Genomic DNA, 13,644 nt, shown 5'->3' with positions numbered 1-13,644 from the left:
ACCAAAGACACACCTCCAAGAAGCCGGAATCCAGGAAAAGGCCCTGGACTGGACCACATCCTTTCTCTCCGGCAGAACACAGAGAGTCCGCCTTCCACCCTTCTGATCCAAAGCCACCAACATCATCTGCGGCGTACCCCAGGGCTCATCCCTCAGCCCGACCCTGTTCAACGTCTACATGACCCCGTCGCGCAAGTAGCCCGCCAGCATGACCTGAACATCATCTCCTACGCCGACGACACCCAGCTCATCCTCTCCCTTACCAATGACCCGCACACCGCCAAAACAAACCTCCACGCGGGAATGACGGCTGTTGCCGAATGGATGAAGAGCAGCCGTCTGAAACTCAACTCGGACAAGACGGAGGTCCTCATCCTTGAACTAACCCTCTCTGCCTGGGACGAATTCTGGTGGCCGACCACACTGGGAATGGCACCGTCACCCACAGACCACGCACGAAACCTAGGATTCATCCTCGACTCCTCCCTCTCCATGTCGTAGCAGGTCAACGCCATCTCCTCCTCCTGCTACAATACCCTCCACATGCTCCGCAGGGTCTACAAGTGGATCCCATCCGAAACCAGAACAGTGACCCAAGCCCTCATCAGCAGCAGGCTAGACTACGGCAAAACGCAGGAATCCCGGCCAAACACCTACAATGACTGCAACGCATCCAAAACGCAATCGCCCGCCTGATCCACAAAATCCCTCGTCGCAGCCACATCACCCCCACCTACGAAACCTGCACTGGCTCCCCATCGACAAAAGAATCACCTTCAAGTTCCTCACCAACGCACACAAAGCACTCCACAACACCGGACTAGCCTACCTGAACAGCAGACTCAGCTTCTACACCCCCACCCGCCAGCCTCGCCCTCGCCGCCGTCCACCCGCATCCAACAAACAACTTCTGGTGGCAGATCCTTCTCCTTCCTCGCCACCAAGACCTAGAACACCCTCCTGGCCCAGCTGCGGTAGACCCAAGACCTGCTCACCTTCAGAAAGCTCCTCAAGACCTGGCTATTCAAGCAGTAGCGGCACCCTCCCCTCAGCGCCTTGAGACCCTCATGGGTAAGTAGTGCGCTTTACAAGTATTCTGATTGATTGATTGATCTTTTTCTTTTTTTTTACTGAATTTTCACAGGTGACAATCATAATGCAGTAATCTCAAAAGTCAGATTTATATACTATATATTAGTAACCATTTTTTTTTTTGCGATTCCTTATTTTGCACCAGATTTTCCTTTATACGTACCATTTTGCAAATTCGCATTTGCAAACACCGAAATTTGGCGTTGGTCAATTCCATTACTGCCAGTAAAAGTGAATAGGGAAGCTGTTTTAAGTACATGTGCAGAACACTGGTGAAAACAAGTTCCCCAACTACGTGATGGTATCAAACATCTCGTATTAATACGCCCACGCTGATTCCAGTGGTGATTTATTAATACATGCACCCAGAGGGCACCTTAGAAACCTACCAACTACCAGTGTGGTATGCTGACTGGTCCTAGCCAGCCTGCCACCACAGACCAGGTTCTGGCACCCAAGGGTGAGGGGCTTTCTCTCAGTTGGTCCAAAACAAAGCCCGCTCAGGCAGAGGGTGTTTACAACCCCTCCCACAGGATGACATGTGAATTAGCATTCCAAGGCAGGGAGCTTCCAAGAGCCCACCGCCTTTGGGAACCTGGCTTCGCTCACAGGAGAGGATGCTGATCCCTCTTGGCGAGGGTCTGCTCGGCGCCTGGTCAAGGAGGGAAAATCTGTAGTCAGACAGGTGTGTTCACCTTCAGGATAGTTCCGTCCCTAAGATGGGCTACCTGAGTGAACGTGAAATCTCAGAGTCATCTTTGTGATGAAAGAATTAGGAATTCTGGGACAGAGTTATGCCCACTTCTCTCAGGACTCTTTGGCTACTACACTTCACTCCCCTAAATCCAGTATTTAGGGGAGCCCCTGGCACCATGAAATGAGATCCTGATGACCTGAAACAAGAAGACGGTTGTGAAGAATTGCAAGAAGGAACAGAAGACACTAACTGACTTGGTGCCAAACGGATTGCTGTCCTTGACACCTGCGACAAAGACAACTTGTCCTGCAGCTGCCGTGTCTGCAGAAGCATGAGAGAAGTGCCACCACTTCACCCACGAACCAGGATCGCCCATGGAGCAGCAGAGCTGCTTCCCTGCATCCTGCAGGCACCCAAACAGGACTGAGAGGACTCCGGACCGATCCCCGTAGATTAACATTGGGCACCAGATGCTGTATTGCACCACTGCACCCGGCCGCCCTAGAACCCCTGGGGGTGACCTGTTGATGCTGCCTTGGACCTTGCCGCATACTCACCTTAAGACCAAGAGAGTGATCCGGTGAGGCGCTGTCAAGAACTTGTATGCAGCATTTGTTTATCCTCCATAATTTAATTTTAATTTTTTAATTTTTTTAATTTTTAATTTTAATTAGGATAGGATAGCATTGACACTTATGAAAATTGCACTGTTACCTGACCGTATTGATTCTGGTGCCTAAATATATATCAAGTTATGTGTTATTTTTATAAATTGGCGTGGCTCTCCTTATTGAGTCGTCTGTACCATTTATTGACTCTGTGTGTATCGCAGATGTCTGACACTCCTCTCTGATAAGCCTAAAGCTGCTCGACCTCACTACTCCGTAGAAGAGCAACTTGAGATTGCTAAAGCAAACCCTGTCCACTCATAAGGGAACCCCTGGGCTCCATGCACAGTATACCTCTTTTTGGTATACTATATAAAGAGCCAGTTTTCCACAGTTATCATTCATATATCTGGTTGTGGTCAGATATACGCTTATGTACGGTGTATTTGCTTCTTGATTGATTCTTTTATTTGATTGTTAATGTAATTGAAAGAGAAGCTGCTACACTTGTCTGCCGAGCGATGCGATTGGTGGGAAATTGCCACAGCGTTTTCATCTGTGGAGCAGTTGATTTGGGTCAAACTGCACCCTCTCTGATCGGAGGACCGCAGTCTTCTACTGCCTGCTTTGATGCACACGCCCCAGTGTGCCCACTCTGCTTTGCACGACCGATAAGCCCATGGCCGAGCTGTGATAATCAGACCAACAAGACACGTTCAATATCACCTCATACACTGAACGGGATACACTGAGGGCCTCATTTACCAAGAATTGGCATACAGCAGCATTGCAAGTCTTTTTTGGTGCACTGCTCTGCGTCAATCGAAAGGCCAGGAAGGCACCGTACAGGACACAGTGCATTACTGTCCTTTCATGCGCACATTTTACAGCCGAGCACCAACACAGACACACTTGCACCATGGTGCACTGGGGTCTATGTCTGCTGAAGAACGTGGCACACAAGGAAAGAGGAATAAAAGAGGAGAAATGAAAACATTTCTCCTCGTTATGCCTGCTTTGGGGAGGTGTAAGGTTTTGGCGCTGCCCCAGGTTTGCTTGAGTGTCTAAATCTGGGGCAGTGTCAAAATAAATGGGTGTTTCGTGGGAAAACCCACAGCAACACCCATGGAACGCCTCCTTGATGCAGAGTAAGCCAATGCAGCACTTTGCGCTGCCTAGCCTTACTCCATATCTATGAAGCCTTTTGCGTCGCCTTGTAGATATGATTCAGAGGCCTGCACCACACGAGCTTTAAAAGAAAAGTGACGCTCCAGCTGGGCAGGCCTCTTGTAAATGAGGCCAGAGTTTGCAACAGCAAGATCAAAACTATTTCTCTACAGAGAGTAGCTGTCAAGTACTAGGGTACTCAGCCCCTGATGCCCTTACCACTGAGAAGGACTACAATAATTCAATTAAGGGGGACCGCCCAGAGCGAGACATCCCTCCATGCTTATTTTTCGGAGTATAGATAATTCCATGTCAAACATGTGGGGGGGAGGCAGAGTGAGATTTTTCTTTAACAAATGGGACATGTTGTTTCAAGTCACCTGGCTACTAGACAAGGTAACAGACTTCAAGTTGGAGTTTTACAGCATCCAACTTCAAGTTAGCAGACCTCACCCTCTCGGGTTTTCACAAACGGAGCAGAATTTTATAGATTCAGGAATTCTGCATCTTTTGGGAAAAGATATCTCAGTCTCGCCAACACTCCAGAGGGTTTTGTAGTTACATTTTCTTGATGAAAAAGAAGGGTCAGGTTATTGTTTAGTCTTGAACTTTTGGGAGTTCAATTATTTCATAGTCTACAGGCACTTCAAAATGGAAGGGATACACTTGTTGCGAGATCACCTTCAGGCTGGTAACTTGATGGGCGTACTGGATTTAAAAGATGCATATCGGATTATTCCAGTCTTCATCTCACACCATCGTTTTCTTCAGTTTCGATAGGGAAATGAGTGATTTGAATTCAAACTTCTTCCTTTTGGGATCATTGGTGTTTCACAAAAAACCAAGGCTATGTGGAACGTCTAGGGTTACACAGAGTGTATCCTATTGTATATCTAGATGACATTATCATACTGACTTGGTAGCCAATCAAAGTGATGCAACATTTGTCTTGGGTGATTTGCTTGTTTCAGTACTTAGTGTTTGTCATAAACTCAGATAAATTGATTCTGTCCGCAGTACAATTCACAGGGGCAGATTTACAAGCCCCTTGCGCCTCTTTTCCCGGCCGTTGAGTCACTTTTGTGACGCAGCGGCGGCGCAAAAGATGCACCATGGTGCGGGGTATTTACAACGTGATGTATCTGGGAGATGTGTCAAGGTGGAAAGCCCTGCACCAGAAGTAGGCGTTCCTGCGCAGGGGAGGAGGGGGGAGGGGGTGGCGGGGGCTTGAGGCCAGGTAAGGAACGCCTCCTAAAAGTGGCTGAGTGAAATCTACAAGATTTCACTCAGTCACTTTTGGGCCCATGCTGCTTCAAAACCCTGCACCTGCTTGAAGCAGGGGAAGGATTGACGCAGCATTCTTCAGATAGGGCCCCCCCCCAGAGTATTCCTGGAGCTGCGGCGCGCATCTTTACGGCACAGATGCGTCACGCATCTGTGCCGTTTTTGCCCCATGGTACGCTGCATTGTAAATGCGGCGCATCCATGGTGGCGGAGCTGGGGCGCACAATAACTGGCGCATCCCTGCTGATATGCAGGGATGCGCCAGATATTGTAAGGTTGCCCCACAGAGTTTTGGGGCTTTTATGTGGTTTCACTGATGGCCCAATTACCCCTTCACACCCACAAACTAAAATCTAAGAGGGAACTTCAGTTTGCACTGAGCAGACAGACAATATCCCTGCCTTTAGTGGCCAGGCATACTCCAATCGTGTCCCATTATTGATTGAATCTAGGACGAAACTGACATAGTTGCGTGGGCACATGGAGTCGTGGTTTGGCAGGGAGATAATTGGATGCCTTCCAAAGGTAAAGATAGAGTCTGATGTCAGATGCTGGGGAACAGGAGCCCAATGTGGGACGCTATCCACAGGGGGCTGGTGGACAACAGAGGAATTGAAAATGCATATCAGTTCCCTGGTACTGTTGGCGGGCTCCTTTGCGATCAAGAAGTTGCACCAAACAAAGTGAGTTGCTACATTTTATTGAGGATGGACGACGTTTCAGCTTTCCATTATATCAACTAATTATGTTATGGTGCTTCTGCCTTTAGCAAAGCATTTAAGTGATAGAGGAACATCTGGACGCACCACCAGAAGACAGTGGGTGCTTGGCATTCCAGACATCTGCGACTGGAAGTTGGATGCCCGAATTTTCCAGGAGCTCCATTACCACCGACAACTGCTTGGAAGACTTCGGTATCTTTCCCATTCCTTCTACAGCTGTCCTGCTAGTTGTTCTTCCCCTTTGTCCGATGTTGCTCCAGGACCCATTAGGCTCTTTCCCATCCACTGGCGCAGTCCATTCGTCTGTAGCTCGTGGTTTGGAGAATTTCAGGACTAGATTGCAAGTGGCAGGACATTCTGAACCGCCTTTTATCTTCATCCAGTGTGCCCAGAAGATATCCTTCAGCCTAGTCTAGACAGTTAAATGGTGTGTCGAGTGGAAGCACCTATAACCATGGTGGTAAATTTCCTACCTGAACTGGCGACTTGTGGTCTCCCTTATCAGACCGTTAGCACCTCTCAGTCTGTCGTTTCTGCCGGAGGAGGGTCATCCGGTGGGGAAAATCCTTCGGTCAATAAACTGTTAAGGGTAATTAGATTTCCAATCCCTCTTGACCACCATATTAATGTATGTGGGATGTGAACGTGGTTTTAAAGTTCTTGGAACATTATTCTGACAACTCTGATCTTTCAGGCAAACAAGTACTGGCCGAGTTGTCCATGTTGTTATGTCTCATCTCATGCAAGAAGGGGTAGAATGTTTGAAAATTGGATATTACAAGTAGAGTGATTTTTCGAATGTCTGAACTTAATAAGACTAATATCTGAACTATTAATTATCCTGCATTTCCTAGCAACTAGAAATTGTGTGTGGTTGGTTGTTTCAAGTAATATATGAAGATATTGCCAGAACGAATAGACAGGATTCTGCAGGGCAGCTGCTGATTGCATTTCAGAGACCCTTTTGACCCAACTCTTCCACCAGGTTGCCAGATTGCAGAAGTGGCTACATTTGGACTCTGGAATAGATGTTTCTGTGTTTGGAGCTCCTTCAGTGCCAGGAGCTACGGCTTCTTTAGGTTCACGATTGTAAGAGATCACAAAAGCGGCAGATTTGTCTGCGGAGTCTACTTTTTGTACCTTTTATCATGAGCATGTTGTTGATGTGGCTTCTGAAACAGTGGGACAGCTTTGAGCAAGCATAATCTCAGCCTCTGGTCCCGATATAGGATGAAAAACCTTTTAACTATTGCGTCAAGAATTTTAAGTTCTATTAAGGACATGGAGGCGAGGATTATCCCACTTGATAAGGTACATTTCATATATTACGTAGTGTATTTTGCCCTCTTGATTGTGTTTGCACACTTGCTGTTGACGGATAGTAATATTTTACTCCCTTGCTTTATCTTCGGGAGACAGAGTTTACCAAATGTTTTTCTTTTCTATCTGGAGAACAGAAGCAAGAGTGAGAAGTCTTACTTCTGGTGGAATCGTATTTTCTGGAATGCAATTCTGTTCATCTGAGTGACGTTTTATACAACTAATGCAGTGTTCCAGGTTAAACAAAGAAGGTAATCCCATCTAGGACCCGGATATTGTGGATGAACTGTTTGAAACTGAGCATACTCAAAGACGAGGCAGTAAGATGGTGCTGGCCATACTTGAGGAGCAATGATTGGTGGATTGTGGTTACTGACATCATGGGAAATGTAGTTTTTAAGTGTTCTGTTGATTGGTTGCTGTGCAAATTCAGTAAAAGAAAAAGAAGCATTATTCTCACCTATATGTGCTTAATAAAATTTAAAATTCTTGATGTGATAGCTCAAAAAAAAATTCTCTCAACAGTTATATGCAGATACATAAACATTAGGCCTGGGCGGTGAACTCAGCTCCGTTCGTGGACTTTGTGGAGTTTTCCACACTCCACAGAGCACTCGAGTTCTGAATAACTTTCCTCGCTCGAGCTCACCAACGTTAAATTGGCTAGTGCGAGCAAGGAAAATCCAGCACTAGACCATCTCCCAGCCAGATTTCTCAATGCAGGTGCTCAGGGATAGGCACTAGCAATCATGTTGAGAAACCTTCCATTCGCGTTGAGGAAGCTGCCGCTCTAGTAGAACTTCTAGCTCATCAACGTTAAATTGGCTAGTGCGAGCAAGGAAAAATTATTTATTTATTTATTTATTTATTTATTTATTTGATTTGTATAGCGCACTATAACCCAGAGGTCTCTAAGCGCTTTGACAGGATCCACAGGCAATTCGAAGGCTACAGCAAATTTATCATTTAGGAACAACCCCATGCTTGCTGAAACAGCACGGTTTTTAATTTCTTTCTAAAAGACATTAACTTAGTGTCCTTCCGCAGATCCTGAGGCAGTTTATTCCATAGAGCTGGTAGGGTGTGTGAGAAAGCACGACCTCCCACCGTGACCAACCTACAACGTGGCTGGACAAGGAGGGAGGCTTCAGCAGATCTAATCTCCCTAGCTGGTCTATAGGGAAGCAAACGGGCCTTCACATAATGGGGTGCCCTTCCATACAGAGCCTTATGAACAATGCATAGCCCCTTGAACATTAGCCTCTGCTTGACTGGCAGCCAATGTAATTCACGCAAAAGGGGGGAGGCATGTGTATGCCTTGGTTTTTTAAAAATGAGTCTCGCAGCATCGTTCATAACAATCTGCATTCTTTTTAAGAGTCTTTGTGGTAGTCCTATGTACAACGAGTTGCCATAGTCCGGCCTGGCTAAAATCATAGCGGAAACCGCACTCCTCAAAGAGGAGAAGGATAACACAGATGAAACCTTCCTCAATTGTCGGAGAAGGCCGACCCAGGTGCCTATCACAGCTGTGACTTGTTTTTCCATGGACAGTTTATCGTCCACACGGATGCCCAGGCTTTTGACCACTGTCGCCGGTTCCGGGGGAAAACCCAGCTCCCTGGGCCAGAATTGATCACTCCATGGGTTGCCAGCTAAAGTGATTGGCAACACCTCGGTTTTATCCGGATTGATTTTTAGGGAGTTCTCGGACATCCAATTAGCTGTGCTTCTCAAGATGTCTCAAGAAAATCCAGCACTAGACCATCTCCCAGCCAGATTTCTCAACGCGGGTGCTCGGGGATGGGCACTAGCACTCATGTTGAGAAACCTTCCATTCGCGTTGAGGAAGCTGCCGCTCTAGTAGAACTTCTACTCAAGCGGCGGTAAGAAGCAGCGCCCTCTTGAACTGTGCGTGGTGCCGTTCACACTGATTTTACTGCGCGGGACAAACATCTGGCGCAAAACAATCAGTGCCAAAGGCGTAACGTGTTGCACTCCACCACTTGCGGAATTCCGCACAGCGCTGTGGAGATTTTGTCACTTCTCAGAGTCCTGCATAGCAGAACTCGCCGAACTCCGCCCAGGCCAAATATACATTAGGCAATACATCAATAAAAATGTAAAATGTAGACATGGACATCCCTGGGATGATCTGCAATGAAATCCTCACTTACATCAGCACAATAAAAGTAAATAACTGAAGCGGCCGCCAATCCCTAAATGCACCGCAGCTACCACCACTATGTAAATAAGTTATGCCTTCAATAAAGGCCTATAAGTTAATTTGCTTCAAAAGAAATTGGATTTCCCAAGGGGAGGCACTTGCACTATCCTGACACTTCTTTATGTGGATGACGCCATTCTAGTCCCAGCCCCTGGATACCCTCACGGGTGATAAGCCGTGCTCTGAAAATCTGAGAATTATTATTCATATTATTAACTAGGACAGAAATGAGCCTTCTAAAAGCCCTGGATACCTTTGTGGAGTCTCTGTCATCCCAAGATTTGCATTTAATCAGCAGAAGTCATTTGTAATGCTCTGTGGGGCAAGGAAATGTATATTTAAAACTGTTATCATTGAGGGAACGCCAGTTGCCAAAGTATAGAGTTTTTAGGTCGAGACTAGAGTCAGCGTACAAGCACAGCTCTGGGGAAGATCTGTGGTAGTTCAGTACAGGAGAGACACCCCGCCCATATTTGTTATTGGCTTGTGTCTTTGTCCTTTGTAAATGCTGTCTCCTGATTCATTATGAGGCTTGTTAGTCCCTCCTTAGTACGGCCATGTCGTCATTTATAACCTCCCATGGCTACTGGCCCCTTTACATAGTTGTTACATAGTATGTGTACTTTTTTATTTATTGTGTTTCTTCTACATTAGACGCCATGACCTGCTTGCTTACATTCAGCGGGCCATGCCCGCTTTCACTTTTGCAGTAGCCAGCCTGGCCCGCCCCTCTTTCCTGGACTTGGAGCTAGAGCTGTAGCCTCTGGAGACGGCCAGGAGTCGGGACTGCAGGTGGGCAGGATCAGGCCACGCTGCCGCAACACTTTGCCCGGATATCTCCTGTTTTCTTTCCCTGGCTCCGGCTGGGGGCTCGGGCTAGGCTCACAGGCTGGTGCCCGGGTTGCGTGCAATGGTAAGTCGTGGCATAAAAGTGACTTTGTGCTTCGGGAGGACCTGGGTGGTGGTGCCCTGCGGGGGTGGTAACCTACAGGTCTCCAGCCTCATCCAGCAGGCGGTGACCCACTACAGGAAGGCCATTGCAAAGGTGAGTCCGGGAGCGCTGGGGAGTACAACATGGCGCTGCCCAGGGGTAGGTGAGGGAGAGGGCGGGCAGATCACTTCGGGGAGGGCAGCGAAGCCCCAGGACATGCTCTCTGCTACTGTCCTGGTATTCAAGGAGAGGCAGGGGCGCTTGGAAGCCCCCACAATGTTTACTTTATGATAGAGGTCAACAAAAACACACAATAAAAGGTCAATACTGTTGATCAGTATTTGATAAGACTTTAGAATAACGTTAATTTATTTTCCCGTAGAGCACATATGGAAGGAGATACAGGATCCCAGTATATTTATACTTCGAATATACACGTGCACTTTATGTGCCATTTAATCTGCCCACACTGGGAAGCAGTGGGTTATCTGGGGAAAGAGGTAATCAAAGTTGCTGAAAACCTACACAATTGCTTGCTTGTTGGTATTCACAAATGTTTGCAAGGAACATTCTCACCTTCTATATAACAGTAGAAATACGTGCACGGGGCTGCCAATTCATGGTTGCAGTGTTTAAAAGTTAATATACTAACTGCGATCACGAGTGTAATGGGGCAGTGTCAAAGGCATGGCTACAAACATCACAACATCCTGTAAATATTTTGTAGACCTCTCATCTACAGGTAACTGGAGATAAAATATTTCTTCCAACTACACACTTAAAGATCATATCTTATGTGATTTCTAAAGAATAGACGGTTGACATTCAAAGGGAATATTTTAGGTGATTGCTAAAGAATAGATTGTTGATGTTGAAAGGCATCCTCAATAAGGGTGAAGGTAGAAATTTTTGTTCACCTGTCACAGTTTGTTCGGCTGTCGGGTCTCTGCTGTGAGAGTTATCGTAGCAGGATCGGAATTTGTGACCTAGTGGTAAGGCAAACATCTCTGCTCTTTGTGCGTGTCCCAATTAATCTGTCTCTCTATGATTGGAGCCTGAGGCCGATATGCAGGGGCGATGGAATTATGTGGCAGGAGAGCACCACACTATGCAGAGGTGTTGAGTAAATTATGCAGCAAGAAAAGGCAAATTATGGTGCATCATTGTTTCCTAATTTTTAGATCGAGCCTGAGCAGCGCATGCGCTTCTCTGCGGCATCCTGTATTAGGGCATGGAATTGAAGCCCTGCCCATATTTGTCATTGGCTTGTGTCATTGCCCTTCGTAAATGCTGGCTTATGATTCGTTAATAGGCTTGTTAGTCCCTCCTTAGTACGACCTTGTCTTCATTTGTAACCTCTCAGGGGAACATGCCCTTTTGCTTTGGTTGTTACATGGTACGTCTTTTTTTAGTCTGTATGCACTATTTTTCTTTAATGAGTTTCTCCTACTGCAGGCACAACATGCTTTCCTGCAACATTCAGTGTGCCATGCACGCTTTCACTTTCCAAGCAGCCCGGGACAATGGCTGCCGCTTCTTTGAAATGAAATAGGTGTCGCATTTACAAGAGTTTGAGCTATTGGCATCATAAATGACAATGTCTTTTATTTCTGTGTTAATTAGCAAAACAAATAAATAAAATGCATTGTCATTTACGATGCCAATAGCTTAAACCCTAGCGAATGTGAGACCTATTGCATTGCAAATGCTTGTTGTTATTTGGGGTTGCCTTTCAATCGACAAGCTAACTGGGAGCTCTTGATGGTGTTGACGGTACAACAAACTAACAGAACACTGGAAGCAACTTTTCACTTCTCAGCACAGTTAGGTCATAGGCCAGGGAGGGAAATGATCACTTTATATAAAGCAAAGTGTCTTTCAATAGCCTCGTATGAGGCCGGTGTTTGGGGGATGTGTGGTAACTCATGACTCAAAACAGCAGAGAACAGTTTTCTCCAAAGACTTAACTAGGGTATTTTAAGCACTCTTTTAGTAGGCTGGGATCTTTAGAGCTTTTTAATAACCCCAACCAATTTGCCCGCTCAGCTAGAGATCAGATAAAGCGGGCATTTTATAACTAGGCAAGCCGCTCAGCTTCCCTCTGTGGCAAAGTACCTTGTTTTAACATCTGGCAACAAGCTGGAATTTTTCTTCTCTTGTATTGAAAGGTCCAACATAGGTTTTATTTGAGCAGGCTTTGATTGTGGTCCCTGCATTTTCTCTTTGCTTTCCCACATCAAGAGGCTTGGTTTGAGAACCTTCCTCCTGCCCTTAGTTACGGCAACGTTTCAAAAAGACAAGGGAACCCGCAAGGTAGGTATTATACTAACGAACAATAAATATAGACCAGAATCAGTGCTATATTGGTTCATTCATGTCCAGCCGGACATGGTATGATTTAATAGATACAAACAATCACTGCTAAAGTTCGAGATATAGAGTGGGACACAATCCTGTATCCTTCAAGGTTCAAAACAAAGAGACAATAACACTTACACAAAACATTTTCAGGCACGAAGTCAAGTCAAGTCACAGAATTTATATAACGAAAAAGAGCTTATCGCCAATACATGAATCATGAGGGCAAGCTTTGTAAAGACATAGACAAAAATTCACAAGTTTTAACGAATGTGTTTAACATGCAATCAGTCTAAAAGAGTCGACAACGTTTTGATCTATAACGAGGTACATAGATCATCATCAGGACGGAAATTTACATACGCCTGAAAATTAACAATGCCTTGAGGGTGAATACGAGGGCTGATGTCGCCAAGGTCTAGGGAATCCAGGCGGATTTGCTATAAGGATACCGCTCGGTCAATACACAATGATTGAGGATTAATAGGATTCCAATTGGTCATGACTGCATGAGCTGGACGGGTCGGGGGTTGAGATAAGCCGGCCACGAGGGAATCATGAGACGTGCGCTGGACCGCTAATGCCCGGATCGGCAGGTTGAGGAGCGGAAGGTCGGCTGCCAGGATCGGGAAAGCACATCGCCCTTTCTGCTTTTCTGAGCACTTTATAAATCAGTGAGAACCCGTTTGTATATTTCCCCATGGTTTTAATTCTTTTCAGGGAGGTTTTAGATTTCTGCAGCACCTCGACGCACCTGAGATTTGCTTTGCTGAGATCAGTTTCATTAGAGGGTCACTTATAATTAGGAACAGATACTGCTAATGGTTGGGCTTTGGTCTTGGTCGTGGGATTTAAGTTATCGACATTTTATTCCATGTTTATATTTTTTGAGATCTTGAATGTGTTTATATATGTGTTTTATTAAATGAATTTTGAGTCTAATAGGCTGGTAACTTGTACTTTTATGGCCTATGTAAGCAGAATTAAGTTTTATGTCAGGCTGATATGCCGTAATTGTGCAAACGCAGCTGTAACAATCTTGTGACCCACTGACTTGCTCGTGACAATAATCCAGTATCACAGCTTCAGCTGAGGCCCCCAATTCCTACTCTCATCATTCACTTAACACCCATGGCATCTCACCATTGCACACACATGCATACATGCCACCGTTACCACTTTGTTCATTCCTGGAGACCTACACATGTCACTGCAGATCCAGGGCTTGCTACCAACCA

Source organism: Lissotriton helveticus, chromosome 1_1 (assembly GCF_964261635.1).
Source record: "Lissotriton helveticus chromosome 1_1, aLisHel1.1, whole genome shotgun sequence".
Lineage (NCBI taxonomy): Eukaryota > Metazoa > Chordata > Amphibia > Caudata > Salamandridae > Lissotriton > Lissotriton helveticus.
This window is presented reverse-complemented; position numbering follows the sequence as displayed.